Source organism: Chrysemys picta, chromosome 3, assembly GCF_011386835.1.
Source record: "Chrysemys picta bellii isolate R12L10 chromosome 3, ASM1138683v2, whole genome shotgun sequence".
NCBI lineage: Eukaryota > Metazoa > Chordata > Testudines > Emydidae > Chrysemys > Chrysemys picta.
The window spans coordinates 9,358,970-9,384,008 of NC_088793.1; the positions used below are offsets into that span (position 1 = coordinate 9,358,970).

Below are 25,039 nucleotides of genomic sequence, written 5' to 3' on the forward strand. Positions count from 1 at the left end.
GTTCTTCATCTGACAGCCTAGGTGCTCCATAGTTAACTTCTCAAGAGGAAATTTGTTCAAAGGGAGTCCAAGATATGCTTTTTAATACCTTCTAGGTGTACTTACCTGGCAAAGTGGAAGAGATTCTTTTCCGTCTGGTCACAGCCGAAAGGCGTTTCTCCAGTCTGAATCCAACATGTGGTGGATTGGAGCTGTCTGTTGTACCTGAAGCAACAGGATCTTGCCATTAGTTCCATAAAAGTCCACCTGGTAGCTATCTCGGCATTCCACCTGCAGTGGATAACTGCTGTCTTTTCTCCAAAACAGGTTCTGAAGGGGTTGGACCAGTTATATTCCCCAAGTGGAGGATCCTGTCCTTGGGACTTAAACCTAATCTAAGCAAAGCTAATGTCTCCCCCTCCCACCCCCCGTTAAACTGTTGACTGCCTGTTCACTACTCCATCTCTCCATGAAGAGAATTTTTGGTCTCAATCACCTCAGCCAGGAGAGTGGGTGAAGTAAAAGCTCTGGTTTCTGAACCTGTGCATATGGCCTTCTACAAGAACGAGGTTTATCTACATCCTCATCTGAAGTTCCTCACCAAGGTGGTGTCTCACTTTCATATTAATCAGGCTATATATTTACCAACTTTCTTCCCTGAGCCTCATAATCATAGTGACGAGGGGAGACTCCACACATTTGACATCAAAAGAACCATTCAGATTGTCATCTCACCTGTTCGTGGCAGTTACGGACAAAGTGGAAGGCCTTCCAGTCTCTTCTCACAGGATTTCCTTGGGGATCTTCTCTTGTATTCATTTGTTGCTATGATTTGGCTAATGTAACTCCACTGAGTAGAGCGCTAGTACATGGAACCAGATCTCTCTGTCTCTGCAGCCTTTCTGGCCCAGGTGCCTATTCTGAACATTTGCAAAGCAGCAGCTTCGTCTTCAGTACACATCTTTGCTTCACCTTATGCCATCTCTCAACAATCTAGAGATGATGCCAGATTTGGGCGTATGGTTCTCCAATTCTTACTCAGGTAGACTCCAGTCCCGCCTCCAGATTGAAATGCCTGGGAGTCCCCTGAAGTGGAATGCACATGTTCAATCACTTGAAGAAACGGCAACTAACTGTTCTTCAAGATGTCTTGCACGTGTCCATGCCGTGACCCACCCTCCTTCCTATCTGTATTGGAGTCTATCCAGTAAAAAGGAACTGAGAGGGACTGGGGATGGCTCCGCCCTTTATACTTTCATGCAGTGGCATGAGGCAGCAGAGGGCGCATGTGCCACCCTAACAGGTACTGAAAGAACGATTAGTACTTGTGGCACCTTAGAGACTAACAAATTTATTTGAGCATAAGCTTTCGTGGGCTAAAACCTACTTCATCGGATGCATGCTGTGGAAAATACAGTAGGGAGATATATATATATATAGATAGATAGATATATCTATATATATAGATAGATAGATATATACACACACACACAGAGGACATGAGAAAATGGGTGTTGCCATACCAACTATAACGAGAGTAATCAATTAAGGTGGGCTATTATCAGCAGGAGAAAAAAAAGTTTTGTAGTGATAATCAGGATGGCCCATTTCCAACAGTTGACAAGAAGGTGTGAGTAACAGTAGGGGAAAAAAATTAACATGGAGAAATAGTTTTTATTTTGTGTAATGACCCATCCGCTCCCAGTCTTTATTCAAGCCTAATTTAATGGTATCCGGTTTGCAAATTAATTCCAATTCTGCAGTTTCTCGTTGGAGTCTGTTTTTGAAGTTTTTTTTGTTGGAGTATTGCGACTTTGAGGTACTGCATTTAATAGGTACTGCAGCTGGAAAAAATTTCTGATAGCTATGTTGAGCATGCACACACCTGAAGTGCAATGGACATGTGCAACACGGCTTGAAGAACAGCAGTTACAGAATAGGTCATTGTCCATTTTTTCTTAGTTCCTAGATTGGGCTTCTCATTATGTGACATATTTTATTCTCTCGTCCATGACTTCCAGCTCAAGGGTTCAGACCTTCCAAGTACTAAACATCCTTATTTCCAACTAAGGTCGATAGTTGTTGAGGGATTTGGAGGATTAGATTTGTTGCCCAATTTTCTCTGCCCTACTCTGATTGCACTTTAGAAGATTTGCATCTGTTTATTTGAGTGAATTTATTGTGAGAGTAGCCACCGCAAAGGCTCCCATGTGAAATTTAAAAAGGTCCTTCCCCAGAAGATAAATCTGAACTGTGTGTCAGTGATTACTTTAACGTAATAAATCACTGCATGTGAGCAGTACATGCTGGGAAAATGGTTCCATTCCTTGCTTACCCTTGCAGGAGTTTAGTATTCATGAATCAAGGCAAGTATGTAGCTGGCGCACAAAACTAGTACTCCACTCCCTCCATCCCTCCCTCTGTTTTGTGGTGGTTTAAGAGGGAATAGAACATCTTCAATTTAAATAAATACTGATTTATCCCAAGTGAATAACAAACAAGTAAGGTTAAAACTTCACAAAAAATAGAACCAAATATCTTGAAAATCATTTCCTCATTTATATACCTGCAGAGATCTGAGCGTATGGTGCTGCATTACCCATTGTGATTGCCTGAAGCAGTGCAGGGGAGCCCCAAGTCCTTTCTTTTGATTGAAGTCTAGGTTTTGTGGGTGCTCTGTCCAGCTGTCTCAATTTCCATGGCTGCCTGCATGGCCCTCTCAATGGGAGTTGTGTGCATAGTGCCCTTTCCTGAACTCAGGACTTAGCAGGTAAAATTTTCCAGTTCACTTTTTTTATTTTTATGAGCTCCTGACTCTCCTGTGTAAAATTCTGAAAACCATTGCTTGGCATCTGGAAACAATTCTGCGTCTGTGTGTTCTTCCCCTGTGCTGGGTTCCTTTCCCATCTGATAACCTTATCCTCCCTTTGCGATGTCGCAATTGTCTGCTCTGGCAACTTGTTCGGACAGCACCAGCAACCTCAGGTGTGGGAATAAATAATCCACGCTAACAAGCAGATAGATCCTCAAAGAGCCTATTTCTGCACAAAAGTTCTTGATAGCAAAGCAAGGGAAGAGAAATATAAGAAATACATGTGCACTTTTTTTTTTGATCAAAACCTAAACATTAATTGTTTGGAATCCTATGGAAAAATGACTGCATTGTAGAAATTAGAAATGGGAATGACTTCTTAGGTCACTTTTTCTACCCTGTGTGCACACTGCAGAATTGTTTTCTACAGTACATTCTCTAATGGGTTTATTATCCAGTCTACTTTTTAACTGTGCTTAACAATGGGGCACTTGCCACTTCCCCTAGGAGACTCTTCCACATCCTAATGGAGCTCGCTATAGGGAAGTCCAGCCTGTGTTTTCTCTCTCAAACTTTAATTCCATCGCTCCAAGCTGTGCTTCTGCGTACCACACTAAATAATTCCTCTCCCTTCAGATATTTGTAAGCTGTTGTCAGATTGTTCCTCTTTTAGCTATTTGGTAGCCAAGCTCTATGTTTCTAGCTCTTTCTTCATCAGTTGGTCTTTCCAGCTCCTTGACCAGAACGGTGCAGCAAAGAAGAACTCCTTTCAGTTTGTCCTGGTCTCTTTTTGTAACGGATCTTGACACTGAACATGTTTTCCCACCTCAGTCCCATCTGCTGTCTTGCTGTGGGTCTTTCCCTTTGGGATGGCTCCATTTGGCTGCCTCTTTCTCTTTTCAGCTGCTGTCCAAGCATTCCCCCTTACTCCACCTTTGCCTAGCTGATCAGAAATCAACTTGTACATCATTCACCTGTAGCCCATGTGGGCACCATTCATAAAGAGGAGAGCTGTGCATACTCTCGAGCAGCCTGTCTTGGACGTTCAAATAGTCATTCTTTGCAGCAGTTGTTGTTTTTTGTCTGGTGACGTCTCCTCATTTGTATTCTGCAAACACTGAGCAGCTCTGCTATCCTAAAGGCCTCTCCCTATTTGAAGTCCCCTTTTGATTAGACTTTTTGAATGCTATATACTTATTTACTCCTGCCTTTGCTGATCTCGGTCACACCTAACTCCAATTTCTATTTGGCCTCTCTCACTGGCCAGCTTTCCCCTCAGCAGACCTTTTACCACTTGACACTTTTTTTTTCTTTTTAAATAACCTGGACACATCATTTCTTCTCTTCACTGCTGTGTCCAGTTCTCTCCGATCCAGTACGATTTATTCAGTTCACACTCTTTAAGTGGTCTCTGCAGCTTAACAGAATTGATGCACCCCAGCAAACTTGGAAAGAGAAAAGTTATTCCTTAATGTTCTCTCAGTTTCTTTTCCCAAGTTTCCTTAGTTTCAAATGTTTTTAAATGGGGGGGAAAAAAACCATTGAGCTCCAACTCTTTGTAACTGGACTTCCTTTTCTAGCTGGCTGGCTTCTGAGTTCAGGCACTTAACATGCAAGTGGAATTAACTCATGCTGCTTCATAAAATGCTTTTTATTCCAAAGGATCCCTGAATCCTTTACAACTATACATATGTAATCTTTGGGTGGGCTAGATTTTACTTCACTGCCCTTTTCCAGTGCCTAAAAACCCCAACTCCCACAGAAAAGCACCTGGAAACCCTGAATTCAGTCACTAAGGATTTTCAGCAACGGTTGTGCAGAATCAACCTCCCCACAATCAAGTCCAAAAAAGAACAAAAGAAATTAACTTAATTCTTAAGTACCAACTTGATAAAATCTTATGATAAAGCAATATAATAACTTCATTTCTACAGCATAACATGGCTACTTTATAATCCAGACACATTATCTTCATCGTTATACATAAACATAAATAAAGAAAACAGATTAAATCTAAACAGGTCAGTTCTCACAGAAATACAGTGAGAAGAAACTCAGTTCCCAAAAGCTTAGGTTGAGTTTATCTGAGTCTCAGTTACAGTATTTGATTTCCAAAATCTCTACAGTCTGCGGAGTCGAAAGGACTGGAACAACATCTTCCCTCCACTTGCTTGTAGTACTCTTCAGTTGGAATCCATGCGGACTCTTCCTCCTCCTCTGCTGAAATCACTCAGCTAGTCAGCTAACCAATTAACCAACCACTTGATTTAAGTATATAGATTTAAAAAAATACCTGTTACAAGAAAAATACAAACTGAGAATAGCAAAATATAAGTCATTCTTTCCCCATTATCGCCTTTAAATAAGAGAAAAGTTGGTGAATCGTACTAGTTGAGACAATGTAATTAAAACGGTTGGGCTAAAATCAAACAACATTCCAAGTATACAATTAAATAAAAAATTAGTTTTTGCTTTCTGTAATTAACTGTTGGAGGGTTAACAATGCAAAATGCTTCAGAGGGTAGGGGGAAAACAGCCCACTTTCTACACCCGTGGCTCAGCTTGTCCCAACTCACACAGGGCACGTGGCCTTTTCGAAAGCAGTTGCCCTGACTACTTGCCCTCATGGAGTCTGAGTTTAGCTAAAGGGAATCTATTGCCCATACTCAAAACTACCACACCCAACATCCAGAAATTTGTGGATGTGGAGTGCTAATTGTGCATCTGCCAGGCAACAATGACTCAGACACAACTCATTCCTACTCTCTCCCCTCCCACCCCAGATCTCTTAGAGATATCTCCCTAATAGGCACATGGGTTGCATCTGCACAGGGCCATGGAAATACGGTCGGTCGCCTGTCTGGTGGCAGGATGGTTGTCAGCTGAAACGGTAGCCATGCTCCACAGTGAGGAGAGGGGAAATATTGGACATTCTTATATTCTTATGCCCTGTTTGCTTTGCGTGGATAATAAAATATCATCACCTGAAATCCCACCTGCCTTCCCTCCCTGCATGCAGAGGAAACTGCATGGTTTTCAGCAGACTTGGGTTTTTTTAAGGGGCGGGAGGGGAATTCACAAAAAATTATTAATTCTTGCCTTTTATGAAACTTTATAATAAATGTTAAAAGTGTTCATTTATCAAAAACCCAAATGAAAAATGTCAATAACTGTTTCTGAGAAATTTAAAAAACAAAACACTATTGTGCAAAAAATTTTTTAAAAAAAGAGAGAGAGAGAGAAAAATGATTGAGAACTTGGAAATAAGAACATCAACGTTTTTTGTGACACTGTTTTCTCTCATGAATTTCTCTCTCGTGGAGGCATGCAGAGCTGCATCTACTCTGCTAGGGTGCGGTTCTGTGTAAATCCAGCTCTGAAACAATTGAAGCTTAGACATCTAAACCATCCTTTCTGGAAGTATTTCTGTTTGAGTCTCCCTGTGAAACAGAAAATGGGCGTAGGGAGGGGGGACAACAATTCAGATCTCTCTTTGTGGTGGAGAGCATGTTGCTTTTGCTCTTGTTTCTTCGGGGAGGCTGTAAGCGATTTTCCTTTTCTTAAGCCATCCTTGTGTTTTTTCTGATTTGCAGTGTGGGTGGTGATCTGGTGGGGATAGTGTCAGAGGAGTATGTGGTGAAGTAGTGAGAGGCTCAGATATAAAAATTGGCCCCCAAAATTGTGATTCTAGGAGGACAAGAACTTTGCTCTGACAGAGTTAGTCTAAGCTTGCACCCACATTTTGTGTGTCAATAATGCTATTCAAAGTTGAGCTGCTGGGTACCAGATGCAAAGGGGAAGGTTCTAAGCATCTGTCTGTAGGATAAGGAACTGCTCCTCTGTTCGTGGCTGCATGTGTGATCGGTGGTGATGAATGTTGCAACCTTTTGCTAGTTTTATAGGATTTTTTAAATGATTTTTTAGGACTTTTGGATAAGGGTCAGTCTGTCGACATTCTCACAGCCGTGACCACAGAGTTCTCAAAATAACTATGGACTTGCTGACTGACTGTTCAGCTGCATATTTACTTTTGAACTGTGGACTTTCTGAGCAAGAAATTTTTGGAAGGGGGACGTTCTTCATTTGCATAAAGTTGGAGTAATCAGACTCCATCCAGTGACTGCAGAAGGGGAATATCTCATTCTGATTTGCCAAGGGACTCCTGAGGAAAGAAGAAACAGCAAGGTTGCCATCTTCAAAATTTGAAGGAAAAAAAGAAGCCATGGCTTGCTTCTGGTTGCTGGCCTCTGGCTGTGCAATGCCACCATGTCTGACAGAGAGGCCTGTGCTGCCTCTGCCTTCCTGACTGGCCACTGACAAGTAGGAGTCCAGCAACACACATCTAAGATACTATATCCACAAGCAAGTTGACCCATAGCCGGCCAGGATGTCTGTCAGCACTAAAATAATTGAGCTGCGAAAACTGACCAATCATTTTAATCACATACCAGCATGTGACGGAATGTACCAAGTGCAGAGGCCCCCGGCTGGAGGCATCAGGGTCCTACCACACCCTGTCCCAGAAAGGAGCAGTAGCGCAGTCCTCCAGGCTGCCTAGAGTGGCAGCAGGGGAAGCAGCCAATAAAGGCCCAGGAGGGCCATATAAAAGGAACTGCAGAGCCAGAGTCAGGCAATTGCTGCCTGGAGCTGTTGGAGTGAGGGTGGTGTTCCTGGCTGGCTGAGGGAGCTACAGGAGTGTGGACAGAGCAGTTGCTGGCAGGGACTAGGGGAGCAAGAGGGAGCTCCTGGCTGTCTGCTGGGACTTGCTGTATGCCCTGAGGTAAGGTGATACGTTGGTGAAGGTGCTGGGGCAGCAGGGAAGTGGCCCAGGGAACTGTAGCAGCATAGTAAAGAGTTAAAGGGGACACAGCAGCAGGTGGCTGCTATTCATAGGGTTCCTGGGTGTAGTGGGTGGGCCCGGCTCCCCCTCCCTCCCCACTGCCACAGGGGAGTGGCCTTACACTCAGAGAGGGGATTGAAGACCCCCGAAAAGGGTCAGCGATACTGGACTTTATTAGATCTTGATACACCCTCAGAAGGGGACTTGAACAGTTAGTGACTCAGCTGGAGGGCTTGGGTCAGTAAAAGGCCCAGAGAGGGCAAAGACGTTGTCTCCAAGGAAGGAGCCCTGGGGGCACGGACCCTGTCAGGACTGTTGAGGGCATTAGAAAGGCCTTGTTGGACTGATACCCCGGAAGGGGTCTGCTTTGTTCGTGATTCACATGAACTGTGTGTGACTCAGTCTGAGGGCTGAGACACTGAAACCTGCCTGAGAAACTGAGAGAGTTGCAGAGACACACCCGGCCAGGCGGTGCTTGTGAGAGGTGCATGCCACACCCTTACACAGTTTCATGAAGCTGAATGAAACTGCAAGAGTCGTGACAACCATCCTATATAAGCATTGATCTTTTGGGTTTGTTTTTCCAGTTTCTACTAGCAGAAAGACATATTTTTACCTTACCATTCTAGCATGTTTATTTTAACTCCAGTAGATTCCTGGGTGTGTGTGTGGGTGGGTGGGTGGGTGTGTGTGTGGGTGGGTGTGTAGAACTCAGAGTTTATCTGAGAATGACACCTGTCAAATAATCTCTCAAACACTTGAAACAGCCATAGGTTAAATAGTCACACTGTCTAAAAATATCACACAAGCGTATATTTTATGGTTAGGAGTTGTATGTTTTCCCTGAGAAATCATGTTATTTTTGCCTAAAATTTGTATTTGAGCTTTGAATATAACAAGCTGTATCATTTTGAATTGAATTGGAATATTTTATGTAGCCCTATGGTGGGGTGGGGAGAAGGGATTGTTGCCTATATGTTATAAAGTTGTAATTTGGACAGGCAGCCTTGTTTGGCCTCAGAGTTGGCCCAACATCAGCTTCAACTAGGGAGTGATTTGATGCTCCCTGTATCAGGCATTAAGCTGGAATGTAAATATATCAGCTAGCATTGTAATTGATAGTGCCCTGTTATTTTGGGGCTGATGGATAAACCAAGACTGCACCTATCTCAAATTATTAGAAAAATCTTACAAAGAATTTTTGGTTTATTTTATGTGGTTCAGTCGACCTGATGATTAGATTAATTTGATTTGATTGATTTTGATTTTTTATATGAATTTTATTTTATACTTTTGATTAGTTATTTAGTTAATACAGTTGGAATCTTGTGTTGACTTCCCCCTCCTGTTCCCATCAGTTCAGGACATGAGGAAGTCCCTGGGTACATAAAAGACAACTCTGTGCCCCACCTAGTGGTGGTCCATAAAAGTGAACCATAATCTTCAGTGTTTTTTGTAGGTGCTGATGTTAAACGATTTGTGGACCAGGGCAATGACAGTCACAGCTCACAGGCATTGTTAACACATGGAGTTTTGTGTCTTTTCTTTTCCTCGGTGATAACTTTATTATTTATATATAATACTGTATATAAAGTTATACAGTATTATTTATAAAAAATACGTTTTTCAATGCGTATCAAATGTCTTGGAAGGGACATTTCCAGAGCTTCTTGAAAGGCAGTCTATGCTCTAATGAGGAGGGCGTGGGGTGAATGACTGCTGGCCTGCTGCACGTTGGAAAGAGATGATGGGAACAGAAAAGTAGTTACGGAGGGGAAAGGGGATGGGAAAGGTTGGATCCACGGCAAAAGAGGGCATCTGTTATGATGTGCACAAGGCTATTTGTCTTCAGTTTAACTACTTTTTTCCCCTGTAAAATTCCCAAGTTTTACAAAAGCTGCTGTTTGAGGTTTTTTTTAGAGGTGGTTATTTTGGACCACTCAAAGAGCTTGGCTTGTTTAGCCAACCAAAGGAAGGCTGAGGGGAGATATGATTGCTCTCTATAAATACATCAAACGGATAAATACCAGGGAGGGAGAGGAGTTATTTAACTTAAGTGCCAATGTGGACACAAGAACAAATGGATATAAACTGGCCATCAACAAGTTTAGGCTTGAAACTAGATGAAGGTTTCTAACCATCAGAGGAGTGAAACTCTGGAAGAGCCTTCCAAGGGGAGCAGTGGGGGGGCAAAAAACCTAACTGGCTTCAAGACCGAGCTTGATAAGTTCATGGAGGGGATGGTATGATGAGACTGCATACAATGGCATGTAGCCGATCTGTGACTGCTAGTAGCAAATATCCTCAACGGCCGGTGATGGGACCCTAGATGGGGAGGGCTCTGAGTTACTACAGAGAATTCTGTCCAGGCCAAAATGCTCGGGGTCCAACTGACTGCCATATTTGGGGTCAGGAAGGAATTTTCCCAGGGTCAGATTGGCAGAGACCCAGGGTGTTTTTTGCCTTACTCTGCAGCATGGGGCAGGGGTCACTTGCAGGTGCAAACTAGTGTAAGTGATGAATTCTCATGATTTAAGGACTTCAGTGACTCAACCAGAGGTTAGGGGTCTGTTACAGGAGTGGGTGGGCGAAGTTCTGTGGCCTACAATGTGCAGGAGGTCAGATTAGATGATCATGATGGTCCCTTCTCGCCTTAGTCCATGAGTCTACATGAAAATACTGACTCTGTTAATCCAGTACAGTCCATCGGGTAGCTATGTTTATGTGAATAATAAATTAGTTGATGTGTAAATGTGAGGCCATCTGTTAGGATAAGGCAATGTCGTGGAAGATGCATACAGAGCCATGCATGTGCATACTGTTAATGTACAGTTCATAAAATAAGCTACAGCATTAAACTGCTTTTCCATTTGATATTTGTTACTTTTCTCTTTTTTGTTGCCTTTTTCCCCCTGTCTTCCTGCTCTCCAAATTTAATGTTGCTATTTACCTAGAAGACTATTCAATTTTGCACTGATTTTCACCTATTACTGAATTTTTGGAATAAACACCAGGAAATTCCCAGGGAATTTAAAACAAAATAAACACTAAAAATGAAGGGCTTTGGCTACGTAGCGCCTGTATAATGTTCAGCCTCTTCAGAGTGCAGCAATCCTGCGGAATAGGGAAGAATGAGCTGTATGGAAACTAAGTCATGCATGTTGTGACTTTCCAAAGTGACAGAAGTGGGATTAGAATTCAGTACCTCAAGGCTCACAGCACCATTCTTGGTCCACTGGACCATGCTGCTACTCAAGACTGTGTCCTACAATACACTGCATTGTAGAGTCTTGAACTGCTGAAACATTAAGAGGCAGTTGAGATTTGCTTTGAGATTTCCCTCAAAACATGAGAGAGATTTTCTAGTGAGTACTGATGGTGGCCTCTTTGCAGGGACCTTCACGGAGAGGTGCAGGGGTCACTAGATTTCTGCCCCTTCTCCGACAAGCAAATGATGTGCTCACACAGAAGGTGCAAGTTAGGCTCTAAAAGCTGAGCGGTATTGCGCCTGTCTGATCCCTTACAAACAAGCTGCTGCATGTAATGGAGAATTCAGTTCTAGGCAGCAGTCCAGGGAGTTCAAGGGTTCTGTTTAAGATCCAGTGTGCAAAGGTTTTGTTTAATATTTGGTATGCAAATTCCTAAAAGGCTTATGCCCGTTTTTAAAGATTTATTTGTTACCAGATGTGCCCATTACTTTGGGGTATGCTCATTTATTCGGGTTACTCCTCTGGGGAAGGGGGTTCTGTAATCCTGTCAATGTACTGCTTGTGTCGCTTGTGTTTACATATGGAGCTCTACTTCTCCCTTCTGCAAGTCCCCTCCCAATGGAGCTATTCTGCAGGACCTAGGGTCCCTAGGGCTGGGTTACTCCAGCCCCAGAACCAGATAAACACCCACACGTACATTAACAGAGCAAGTCTGAGCAGACCGGGTCCATCAGCACTGTCAAGCTGACCCCTTATATGTCTCTGGATTCACTGGGCTGGAGGAAGCAGCACTTTCAAGCTGTCTCTCCTTATATGCCCCTGGGCTCCATGGATTGGGTCAAGCAGCACTTTCAAGCTGTTACCCTTATGTGTCCCAAATTCAGCACGTCCCTATCCCCACTCCCCCAACACAATTGTACTGGCAGTAACCTACTCGATGAGCAAACCCCTCAGTATTTTGGGTGCTGCAGGGATCTTTAGCTTAGGTAAAAGAAGCGTTGCTGTAGAGTGAATGGGGGAGGCTAAAAACACAAACGAGTAAAGTTCTCTTCTCTCTCCCCATTGATTGCTCTAAGCTGTCTGTCTCATTTCATGTTGTATCTAACCTAGATTGTAGATTCTTCCAAACAGAGAGCATCTTGTACATCTAGGGCCCATTGAGGTATTGTGTTTCTGTCAGTAGTCTACTGGACTGGGACCCAGGAGATCTAGGTTCTAGTCTGTGGTCATGCACCTCTCTGTGCCTCTATTCACTTTCTTACCTTTTTACTTGTCTGTTTAGGTTCTAAGCTATTCTGGGCCAGGACTAACCCTTGCTATGTATTTGTACAGCTCCTAGCATGACGGAACCCCAATCTCCGTTTGATTGTTCTTACATTTACTATTGTTTTGGCCACCACTAAAAATATATGGCTTCATCTTCTTCCTTTGGAAGACTCTACTACAGTCTATGGCTCTAACTTTTTGGACACACTTCCTGATAAATCAGACTTGTGCTCCCTTTCCATATTTCATGTAAATTTCTATCATTCCCCACATTCCTGTCTCTGCTCGCTGTTTACCCTTTGAATATTTATATCCTCGTATCACATCTCCTCCCCTTTGGCCTTAGTCATTGCTTAATGTGCTTAAAAAAAAAAGTGTTTTTGATCAAAAGGGTTTAAAGAGTTTAGGTTTCACTGCAGCAAGCCGAGACCAGTGACTAGAAAATGGTCTGCCGTGCAGAAGGTCTGGAGGACCGGTCCAGACATAAATTAATAGTCCTCAGCATCAAAGTTTGTAGCATCAAAGGAAGTGGGCTACTTTGGTGCAATTATCAGAATATTGTTGAAATCAGATCAAAAAGTATCTTATGTTTCCATTTCTAGACTGCATTTCTGAAATCAAAGGACTGTTTTATTTTTAAAAATAAATGTTAAGACCACGAGAGGATTTCAGAGAGGAGAAAATTGCGCTGCTTTGTTTCTGTGAACAAATGAGGATTTTTTTTTAAGTACTTTGTCCATTTTAACTTGTTTGTAATTGGCTTTTAACCTCCGATGTCTTGAACCTGCAACCTCTTAAAAAAGGGATCGCTCTTAAGAGAGATCCAAAACTGGCATTGGAATTTGTTTTGAGGTCTTTGTTAAGGGCTATACTATGGTTGATTAAGGTACAGTGTTTTTACGGAGCTGGATGCACCTAGCACGGAGCTCAGATACAAATGTATTCTCTAGTGGTTGGAGGGAACAATAGTTTCTCCCTGGCACACACCAATTACATTTAATCATCGCTTAAGCAGCTGTATAAATGATCGCAGTCTTTAAGTAAAATTCAATCCCCTGGCTAAGCCAAATCCACATGGAATGCAGAATATAGCAACAAAGGCTTTTTAACGCAAGTTACTTTTTTAATTTTAAAGACCGTTGTCCAAGATAATTTCCTCTTTACTTTGATTATAATTCCCTTGAAAGTTTGAAATTATCACTTTCTTAACTCAGAGAATTTCCTTGCTTGCTTAAGAGCTTGGAATTGCTCACAGGATCTGGGACTCTTGATGTCAGCTGGGAGGTCCTCTTGGTGGTGGGATGTTTGCTCATGGAGGGCAGATGGTCAAGGGAGAAGTGGGAGAGGGTTCACAGAACCCTCCTTTTAAAGAATCATGGGATTTTTGCAAACTGATACATAACAAAGACAAGTCAATGTTTTTGGCTTCCTCCTCTTGATTAGTGCCACATCCGTTTTTGTCTTTTCAAGAGCTCATTCTTGGACCACTCTGAGTTTGAGCTGAATAAAATCAGAAAGTAGATTTGAAATCTTACAAGCTTGGTGTGGTTCCTGTGTGCAGTGGGTGGTTACGTATCACAATCGAGCATAGTGGAGGAGATCATTCAAGTAGTAGCAGTTAAAGTAAATGACTTTCATCTGTGTGGTTGATATGTTGGTTGATTGGAGAGTGCAGGCATTGCCAAACTTTATTTGAAACATAGAAGAAGCAGAAGTGCTTGTGAGCTTGAATGTCTTTGTGTTGAGTGCATTTGTTGCACACTGTTACCTTGTTGCATTTATGCTCCACAAAATAAAGGAAAGGGAGTAAGCTGTCATACAGTAATTGAGTACACAGACAGTGGCTTTTGTGCACCAGTAGATTTTGGAGCGCATAGATATATTTCATGGGGCTGGAGTTGCTTGATTTGAAATGCTTTGGTTCCAAGTTCATCAACTACAAATAATACACCACAATTAAAGAAGTCTTTGTTTGTTTTTGTGTTTTAGTTGACCCTGTTGGTCGTCCATGGGAGCACTGTGAGACCTGAGCAAGAAGGTGGTTGCGAAGGAGTCTGAAAGCGCCCAGATTAAATTTTCTCATTGGTGATCACAGCTATCTGACTGGTTGGAAGCTGGATTCAGGTTGCAGAAACCTGATTTTCAGGTAAGGTGTTTACTGTGAGTTCAAGCATGCCTTGCTCCTTGGATGTGACTGCCGTATGTCTTCATGCTGAAATGTGGTCCAGGAGAAACTACACCAAGTCTTCTCGTTGTTTTTACTGTAATTTAAGGAGTCCTTGTGGCACCTTAGAGACTAACACATTTATTTGGGCATAAGCTTTTGTGGGCTACAGCCCACTTCATCAGATGCATGGAGTGAAAAATACAGTAAGCAGTATACATATTACAGCACATGAAAAGATGGGAGTTGCCTTACCAACTGGGGGGTCAGTGCTAATGCGGCCAATTCAATTAAGGTGGGAGTGGCCTATTCTCAACAGTTGACAAGAAGGGATGAATATCAACACAGGAAAAATTACCTTTGTAGTGCTAACGAGGTCAATGCAATCAAGTTGGACGTTGTCCGTTCCCAACAGTTGACAAGAAGGTGAGAGTATCAGCAGAGGGAAAACTACTTTTTGTAGTGATCCATCCACTCCCAGGCTTTATTAAGGCCTAATTTGATGGTGTCCAGTTTGCAAATTAATTCCAATTCTGCAGTTTCTCGTTGAAGTCTGTTTTTGAAGTTTTTTTGTTGAAGAATTGCCACTTTTAAGTCTGTTATTGAATGTCCAGGGAGATTGAAGTGTTCTCCTACTGGTTTTTGAATGTTCTAATTCTTGATGTCTGATTTGTGTCAGTTCATTCTTTTGCGTCGAGACCGTCCGATTTGGCAAATGTACATGGCAGAGGGGCATTGCTGGCACATGGGATATATCACATTGGTAGATGTGCAGGTAAACGAGCCTCTGATGGTGTGGCTGATGTGGTTTGGTCCTATCATGCTGTCCCTTGAATAGATATGTGGACAGAGCTGGCAATGCGGTTTATTGCAGAGAGTGGTTCCTGGGTTAGTGTTTTGGTTGTGTGGTGTGTAGTTGCTGGTTGGGGGCTGTCTGTAAGCAAGGATTGGCCTGTCTCCCAAGGTCTGTGAGAGTGAAGGATCGTCCTTCAGGATAGATTATAGATCCTGGATGATGTGCTGGAGAGGTTTTAGTTGGGGGGTGTAGGTGACGGCTAGTGGCGTTCTGTTACTTTCTTTGTTGGTCCTGTCCTGTAATAGGTGACTTCTGGGTACCCTTCTGGCTCTGTTGGTCTGTTTCTTCACTTCACCAGGTGGATACTGTAGTTTTAAGAACGCTTTATAGAGATCCTATAGGTTTTTGTCTCTGTCTGAAGGATCGGAACAAATGCAGTTGTATCTTAGAGCTTGGCTGTAGACAATGGATCGTGTGATGTGGTCTGGATGAAAGCTGGAGGCATGTAGGTAAGTATAGCAGTCAGTAGGCTTCCATATAGGGTGGTGTTTATGTGACCATCGCTTATTTGCACTGTAGTGTCCAGGAAGTGGATCTCTTGTGTGGGCTGGTCCAGGCTGAGGTGGTGGTGGGGTGGAAATCATTGAAATCCTGGTGGAATTCCTCAAGGGCCTCCTTCCCGTGGGTCCATATGATGAAGATGTCATCAGTGTAGCGCAAATAGAGTAGGAGCGCTAGAGGACGAGAGCTGAGGAAGCGTTGTTCTAAGTCAGCCATAAAAATGTTGGTATACTGTGGGGCCATGTGGGTATCCATAGCAGGGCCACTGACTTGAAGGTATAAATTGTCCCCAAATCTGAAATAGTTGTGAGTGAGGACAGAGTTCAGCCACCAGGTTTGCCGTGACATTATCGGGAATACTGTTCCTGACGGCTTGTAGTCATGTTTGTGTGGAATGTTGGTGTAGAGAGCTTCTACATCCATAGTGGCCAGGATGTTGTTTTCTGGAAGATCACCAATGGATTGTAGTTTTCTTAGGAAGTCAGTGGTGTCTCGAAGATAGCTTGGAGTGCTGGTAGCATAGGACCTGAGAAGAAAGTCCACATAGCCAGACAATCCTGCTGTCAGGGTGCCAATGCCTGAGATGATGAGTCATCCAGGATTCCCGGATTTATGGATCTTGGGTAGCAGATAGAATACCCCTGGTCAGGGCTCTTGGGGTGTGTCTGTGTAGATTTGTTCCTGTGCTTCTTCAGGGAGTTTCTTGAGCAGATGGTGCAGTTTCTTTTGGTTACCCTCTTATCCCACTGAGGGATATGGCCTGTAGAATATGGTGTCAGAGAGTTGCCTAGCAGCCTCTCATTCATATTCCAATTTATTCATGATGACTACAGCACTTCCTTTGTCAGCCTTTTTGATTATAATGTCAGAGTTGTTTCTGAGGCTGTGGATGGCATTGTGTTCTGCACGGCTGAGGTTATGGGGCAAGTGATGCTGCTTTTCCACAATTTCAGCCCATGCATGTTGGCGGAAGCACTCAATGTAGGTGGGGGGAAGATAGCTCAGTGGTTTGAGCATTGGCCTGCTAAACCCAGGGTTGTGAGTTCAATCCTTGAGGGGGCCACTTAGGGATCCAGGGCAAAAATCAGTACTTGGTCCTGCTAGTGAAGGCAGGGGGCTGGACTCAATTACCTTTCAAGGTCCCTTCCAGTTCTATGAGATAGGTATAACTCCATATATTTATTTAATGTAGAAGTCCAGTCCTGTTGTTTCGACTTTCAGGAGGAGTCCATGCAGAATCCTTCTTTTTATAGCGTTGGTAGGAAGGTTTCTGTGGGTTAGTGTGCTGTTCAGTGGTGCGTTGGAAATATTCCTTGAGTTGGAGATGGTGAAAGTAGGATTCTAGGTCACCACAGAACTGTATCATGTTCGTGGGGGTGGTGGGGCAGAAGGAGAGGCTCTGAGATAGGACAGGCTCTTCTGTCAGGCTAAGAGTATAGCTGGATAGATTCACAATTTGAGGGTAAGTTAAGGGAACCACTGTTGTGGCCCTTTGTGGCATATAGGAGTTTAGATAGTTTAGTGTCCTTTTTCCTCTGTAGAGAAGCAAAGTGTGTGTTATAAATGGCTTGTCTAGTTTTTGTAAAGTCCAGCCACGAGAAAGTTTGTGTGGAAGGTTGGTTTTTTTTAATGAGTCTCCAGTTTTGAGAGCTCATTCAAGATCTTCTCCTGTTTGCTTTATAGGATGTTGATCAGGTGGTTCCGCAGTTTCTTTGAGAGTGTGTGGCACAATCTCTCACCATAGTCTGTGTGGTATGTTGATTGCAATGGATTTTTTAAAGCGGAACACTGGCACTTAACAGACGGCTGCTGCATACTACTCCTATGGAATACAGTAGTCTGCTGTTAAGGTATTTTTAGAGTGCCAGGCACTGAAATACCTGGGTGCTGAGCATATGAAAAGGGCCTAAGACTTTGAAGGAGTCAAATGTGTCCAGGGAGCCCTGACAACTCTTCTGTCTTGCTGAGCTTGTTTCCACTGGGTCTGAGCTACAGAGGTGTCCTCTCTTCCTCTGAAAGATCTTTATTCAGGTAGGCAGGTGTAGAGCTTATGCGGTTCCAGAATTGATGTCTCCCCTGGAACAGATCTGACCAGCTGGGAGGCAAGGTTTGAGACCCTGATTGAGAGTTCTAGCAGATGACTGAAATTCTAATGGCGCCAGCTATGCCTGTCCCCAAAACATGCCTCTTTCTTTCAGCCACTTCAGCTCCAGACATGGTTAGTTCCCATATTTACAGTCTTCTGCCTGCTATAAAACACTCAGCCTTTTCCTCTATTCTAGTTGTGTTGTGGTTTGGTGAGGGAAAGGCATTGCGGCTCTTGGGTGTCTATTGGAAAGTAGTGACTGGGGATTTCAGGAGAAGCTCGTAGAGTTTCCCTCCTTGTGGATGAAGAGAGACGAACTCCAGCTTTCCCAGTCCTGTTGGGAGGAAAAAAATGCTTCCTCTATCTCAGGAACTGTTCCTAGTATGTCCCAGGGGAAGCTTGGTGCCTACATTGCAAGTCTGTGGCAGAGCTTAAACTAGAACTCAGATCATCTGACTCCCAGTTCCTTGCTTAAACCACTGTGTGAGATTTCCTCCTATAGTGTATCCAACTGTAACTGCATGAACAAGAGGGCAGAACATAATCACCTCTGCTGGGCCATCCTAGATGCAGAATTACTGCAGCCCTGTGCCCCTTGTTACTAATTTGGAAAGGAAGCTGTTTCCCCCTCCTTCCCATTGCCCTTATTAAAATCTGAGTTGTGGGAAAATGCTTGATTGACTTTATAGAATCCAGATGTTCTGTCTGGGAGCAGGAAGTCCAAATGCTACTGCTGACCTGTGAAGCTAAAAATAGTGACAGCGTTACCACGAGAGTCTTCCTAAGTTCAGTGTGCAGCTCCTCTCACCAGATGCACCTTGGTGGGTGGAGGCAGATGGAACAAGGTGCAGGCAAACTGCTTGTTAGCTTGATTGCTCAGTATTTTAATTGATTTTGTTTTTATTACGGTAGCGCCTAAAGGCTCCAGCGGAGATCAGGGCCCCATTATGCTAGGCACTGAAAAGACATACAATAAGAGACAGCCCCTGTCCAAAGAGCTTACAATCAAATTTAAGATAAGATGGAGCAAGTGAGTGTAACAAACCATTGGAGGGAAGAGGAAGAAAAGGACGGGCTAAGTGTGTGCATAGTGTGATAGGCCTAGATCAGGGGTCGGCAACCTTTCAGAAGTGGTGTGCCGAGTCTTCATTTATTCACTCTAATTTAAGATTTCACGTGCCAGTAATACATTTTAACATTTTTAGAAGGTCTCTTTCTATAAGTTTATAATATATAACTAAACTATTGTTGTATGTAAAGTAAATAGGGTTTTTAAAATGTTGAAGAAGCTTCATTTAACATTAAATTCAAATGCAGAGCCCCCGGACCGGTGGCCAGGACCTGGGCAGTGTGAGTGCCACTGAAAATCAGCTCGTGTGCCGCCTTTGGCACGCGGGCCATAGGTTGCCTACCCCTGGCCTAGATCATGAAAAGTGTTACTCATTTATTATTAGTTATCAAGATAATCAGCTTTCCCGGAGTGCCCCTCATGTGGCTGACTTCCTGGGGACACTGCAGCTGAGGTGGGTCTGGATGGGGGACCCGAATGAGGCAAAAGCATTCAAGGAGCGCATTCCACATGCAAGGGGTTCGTTGTGGAAGAAAGCACGGAGGCACCTGGAGCAGAAGTGGGCAAACGGGCATTCAGGGCTGGCATGGCTGGTGAAACGGAGGGGGTGGGGAGCAACGTGATGAGAGTAGCTTTTGTTTCATGCCGTGTAGGGAGTAGTAATGTTGCTATGGCCACAAATCTTCAAATAGCTGCAGCCAATTTGTGAATTTCCTCTTTGAATACATCCGAACACTGAAATCTGTTGGTTTCTGAAATCATCTTCCAGGAGATGCTCTATTGCTGGTGACATTTAAAACTAGACAAGAGCCCGTACTGCTGGTCCAGCCTAGCTGTAAGAGGATGCTCTGATGAGTCTCTTCCATTGCTAGAATCTAGGGACGCTTTAGGGGCTAGAGTGAGCATTATATCCCCTACTTCCCCCCATCCCTGTGGGGTTTGGAGTCCCAAGATGCTAGGATAGCAAGGAAACTATTCCTGCATGTCTTCCCTGACCGTGCTCCGCCTCCTGCAGAGCGTTCTCAGTGAAGTGTTCAGGGATAGCTCTGCCTACCCGACTTCCCCTGCAGAGCCGTGGGGCTCCAGACTCGGAGCTGTGAGAATCAATGGCAGTGCCTCCTGCTGCTGCAGTGACTGAAAGACTTTTTTGTTCCCTTCTGTTGCAGCTATGCCCAGGCACGAAGGAGCCTGTCCTTAACACAGCGTCTTTGGCAGCAGAGCCAGACGGTGCCCATGCGGCGGCCTTCAGCTCTTTGAGCACTGGGCATTGTGGGGAGAAGGGAGAGGGGCTCTTCATTTTCTCTGCTATAAAGATCCCCGTCTTGCTCAGAAATCAGTCACCGGGGCGCTTGTCCCTCTGGGCAGCGAGGAGAAGAGGGAGGAGAACATTAGTTTGTGCTGAAGCACAGATGTCTGAACCCTTGTGGAGGGACGTGTGTTAGAGCAATGAGCCGTGTCTCTGCCATGCTCCTGTGTGTGCTCAGTTCAGAAGCAAATGACCTGGCAGCTGAATGGCGCGGATTCTTCTTGTCGCCTCGGGAGTTTCCAGACTCCTCTAATGTTTTGTCCCAGCAACACCCATTGACTTAGTCTAACAAAGGTCACGTTAGGGGTTTGGGCACAACACTGTGAACAAGGGACTCCTACATTTTAATCTCTTCTCTGCCACTGACTTCCTCTGCGGCCTCGGGCACTTCACTGCTCTCTGCCTCAGATTCCCCATGCCTTCTACCTCACATCCATCAGTTTGTTAATGTCCTGTCCTTTCAGGCTGCCTTAGCTGCTAAACTGTGCGGTACCCTAGAGAGGGATGGATGTTATTTGTACAGTCCCTTGGGCTTGAATGCATGCTTAAAGATGTGTCCCTTTGGTAACCGCATCCTGCAGCTGGATGGCTGGGTTGAGGGAGGGAGCTGCTGCACTGAGTACTGGGGCCCTTCCCTCCTAAAGTTTCTGCTCTAAATATATTGGCAAGCAACATTTACTTGAAACTAAATTAAAAATTCAACTGTTTATACAGCTTCAAAAGCAGGAAATCCTAATAAACAGAGCACGGTGTTACCAACCTGCACTTAGAGCCACAGCTAATGCCTCGTGGCACTAAATGCCATTTGTCTGTAACATGAAGCGCACAGCTAGGGGCTGCGGGTTGTGGTTCTTGGACAATAGCGTGTGTAAGGTTTGTGTGTATCCATTAAAGAATAAGCTTGACTGTTGTGAATGGTCAGACTTTGATCCCTCTGAAACCTGGAAGGGTTGAGGCGTATGCTGTCGGTCAACGGAACGGTTGTTTGCCCTAGATTTGCAGTGAGGTCTCCTACAAACTCCAGTGTTCTCCATAACAGGAAATAAGCAGAGACAAACCCAAAGCAGATGATGCCGTCATAAACCTGGTAGGTGGAGCCACCCCACCATCACGTACCTTAAATATTAGTGCAACGGTCTCACGTTATACAGGAGCATATATGGTAACTTTTAAAGTGTCTCAGGTGCATGCAGAGTCTCTAATCTTAAAGTACCACCTGTCTGACCTCCTGCCCTGCATGGTGAGTTCTGTGGTAAAGCAGTGAGTTCCTGGAAAAGATGCTCCTGTCCTGCAGGAGAGTTGGTGTCACAGGGTCCGCACAGGTCTCCGCCCTCTCTAGCCTGTGCCGGCTGGTTAAATAAAGAGTCCCCACACCTTCTTCAGTGCTTCACCCTTGTGTCTTTATTTACAGTGCAACAGCATAGTCCCCCTTATTCCCGCAACAGCTATCTCCAGTCGGACCCTTCCCAGGGTCTCCTGGCCCGTGAGGCCCCTTACCTTTGGTGAGGAGACAGAGATGTAACCCTCCTACCCCCTCCCAGGCTAGCCTCCTGACTGAGCTTTCTCCAGGGCTTTTATAGCCCTCCCCTTCCTCAGCCCAGCTGTCTCTACTTCACTCAAGTCATTGCTGTGAGCCTGGCCCTCGTTAGGGCCTGCAGCTGTGCTCTCTGCTGGCTGCCCGGGCCCCTGCACCTGGCTTCCCTACTAGAAAGCAGGGCTTGGCCAGCCTTTTGGCAGGGCATTCAAGGAGTTTTACCCCAGCCCTGCCACAGGTGGGATACCCGTTTGTCCAACGCAGAACTTCTCCAGTAGTCAGTTTTTATTCTTTCCCTTGTCTTTTTCCTCGCTGCTTACCCTTTCATTGTGTGTGATGCCCATTTGTTGTATCTTCTTGCGATTTTGATTGTAAGCCGTCTGGTGCAGGGTCTCCTTTTTCTTTTGCACAGCATGTAGTATAAAGGGGGCCCTGACACAGTCCTCTTGGCACTACTGAAATATAGATGATAAATACCCTACTAAGAATCTTCTTGCCCTAAGTGTATAGGGACTACCTGGAAACTTCCCCCACCTTTCTGTTCGCGTAATCACAGTATTTAACATTCCTATTATGTGCTTCAATCCAATCACCTTTAACTCGATTGTTCTGAGATTACTTATCTGGGAGAGATGGAGGTTCATAACATTAAATGGGTTTGAAATTACTGCATTAAATAGCTGTAATTGGGGTTATTGTGCTGGACTAGCTGAGTCCTGGGGTTTGCAGTAGGCAGGAATGAACAGGGACATGTTCTTTTTGCTGTGGTTGCTAGTTGTGCAGCTGTGCTTTTATTTAAAGAGCCCACCCAGTGCACCTTTTAGCAACGTACAATGGAAATGAATGGTCAATAAGACTTGGGGGATTGATGCTACTTTCTGAGTCCCTGGTTTACTCTGGGGTGCACAATGAAACACTATGCTCATAGTGAAGCGGTAATAATTGGCTCCTATGTAGAGTTGTTCTGCCTCTAGATTTCATAGCGCTTTACAAAGGAAGAAAAGTAACACTTGTCCCCATTTTATCAGTGGGGGAGCGGAGGCACTTAGAGAAGTGACTTGGCCCAAATCACATAGCAGGTCAATTAAAGAGCTGGGAATAGAACTCCGGACTCGTGGCCCCCAAACCAGTGCCTTGTCTGAGATTAAACTGCCTCTCTTTCACTCCGTTAAAATAATAAATATCCTGAATTGTTTCAGCGTGTGTCCTGCAAGGAGAAGATTGACACTGCAGTTAGTGAGACCTCAGCCTGGAAGGAAGCTGCATTGTTTGCATGGGGGAAATCCACGACAAGAGGGAGCTAGTGTAGAACACGTTACTTTGGCACTGACCAGTGCGGTGTATTGGTATTGCAGAAAGCTCCAACTTCTCCCAGCATGGTAGGTCCCATTTTCAGTGTTGTTTCCACTATGCTGTGAGATCCTGCTACCAAAGCTGTCTCCCTCCACCCCCAGTATGGTTAAAACGCAGTTAGGATAAAAGCAATTTTAAGTGGTTCCCTAAACTGCACCATAAGAATGGCCACACTGGGTCAGACCAGCGGCCATCTTGCCCAGTATCCTGTCTTCCGACAGTGGCCAATGCCAGATGCTTCAAAGGGAATGAACAGAACAGGGCAATCACTAAGTGATCCAGCCCCTGTTGTCCTGTCCCAGCCATGGACTCTGTCTGATAGGCTGTAGCACAACTTGATCCTGTCCATACTGAAGACATGAACATTGTTTTAGTCCTAAGTTGTAACAGGATCCCCCTATGCTGTAGAAATTGTAGTTTAGATGGGACCTTGGTGCTGGCATCAGAACTTAAAAGGAAGGCTGCTTAATAATGGATGTGGGGGGAAGTATGAGGGTTTGGGATGGCGCCAACATCTGAATAAGGATGTCGGTGTGGGGAGGAGATGAAAGAGAAGTGAATGAAGGGGAAATGAGGAGAGGTTTCTAGAGATGCATGAATGAGGAAAGGAGGCAGGAATCAGTTTTCAGTTTCTCCTAAGTGAATCTTTCAAAGCACACATGCTCATTTCTATGAGTCGTTCCATGGCAATTGCTGTAGAATTCACTCATGCAGGTGGTTAAAAGCTAAATGTTTCAAATTACCACTTCACTGTTTGCTTGTGAAGCACAGCTATAGACCAGACAGCTCCCTGCTCCAAGGATCTTACAGGCTAAGTCAGACGAGGCACAGCAAGAAATGAAAGACTGGATATGGTGGCATGGGATAAACAAGTGACCCGATGAAAAAACCATGCCCTATACTTTATGTACACATTTTGTTTTCTCGGTGAGTCTGCATTGTATTTTGTCATGTTAATACATTATCATTTGAAGGAGCAAAGTCATTTCAAGATGCAGAAATGGAAATGTGTTCTCTGTGGAATGCTGCCGAAGAGAACTACATGTCAAGGAGGGCAACAATGAACATCAAGCCAGGAAAATGTGTTCTAAAAATGTCTGTCTAAAGAACGGTTGCAAGCCTATTGGCTTGTTGCCGCCACTTGTTCTACGGAAATTTGTGATAGTGACCAAAGTTAGCAAGCCTGTCTGGTGCTGTCCCCTCTTCTGCCAACGTGGCATGTTATCAGAAAATTGACCATAACAATGGCCTAATCTTAGTCTTACTCTACCATATCTGCTGCGCCATGCGTTTTCCAATCACAAGTGCCTGCTTTATCGACAAACAGGTCTTTACTCTGTTGGCATCAACATAACTATGAGTGGGTGAGCTGGATTCTGTTCTACTTTATGCATCACCAGCACAACTGTAAGCTAAATTCCCAGCGCAGATTCTCTTCTAGTGATGAAGCGAGAAGCAGAAAGAAGAGTGATCAGATCCCAGTGGCTGTAAGAGTAGCACTTAGAAAAATCATCTGTTGACTCGCAAATGGAAGTCATTGCGAGAAAGTCACTTGACACTGTTTACCTTTGAGTCCCTTTTCTTGCTACAGCTGCCCTGTTAAGGAATCCAGAACTCTGTTCTGGGGTCTTCCACAGTCAGATGTACCCGTTGTGCTTTTAAGGGCAAACTTTGCTGTTAATATTTGAAACTGAGTTTTTTCTCATTTATTTAAATGTTCTGCAAGTGTGTGCGTGTGTGTGTATGTATATTTCTTAAGGTTCCTATAGATGAATCATCTTTTCCCAGCAGTGTTAAAAGTTGTTAGCTTTTCTATTAGAAGTCAAATTGTGTGAGCTTTAGCACTTGACACTTCAGAAAAAGGAAGAGTTCCCCTAGCTTGAAACTTGGCATGTTATCACCTCCATCTGGGAGCAATTTTTAATTTTAATTTTAAAAAATAAACTGTAAAAAAACAAAACTATAAAAAGAGTTTGGCCTTTCCAGTGCATTATAAAAGGATTCCCAACAGTCTCTTAAGGCACTCTTCTGCTTTCATATATTTAAACTCTATGGAATGCTATG

At 44.1% G+C, this 25,039-nt stretch overlaps 1 protein-coding gene across 6 annotated transcripts in view; it reads left to right on the forward strand.

Annotated features, from left to right (window-relative positions):
- The window catches only part of EXTL3 (exostosin like glycosyltransferase 3), a 224,717-nt gene that overhangs the window by 82,779 nt on the left and 116,899 nt on the right, over positions 1 to 25,039 (forward strand). For 5 of the 6 annotated variants that reach the window (XM_065590113.1, XM_065590112.1, XM_042848903.2 and 2 more), the window contains one exon: positions 14,096 to 14,252. The gene's annotated coding sequence lies outside the window, so the exon portion shown is untranslated. Of the gene's footprint in view, positions 1 to 7,417; positions 7,572 to 14,095; positions 14,253 to 25,039 lie in introns of those variants that run through there. The other variant, XM_065590111.1, reaches the window with a different exon arrangement.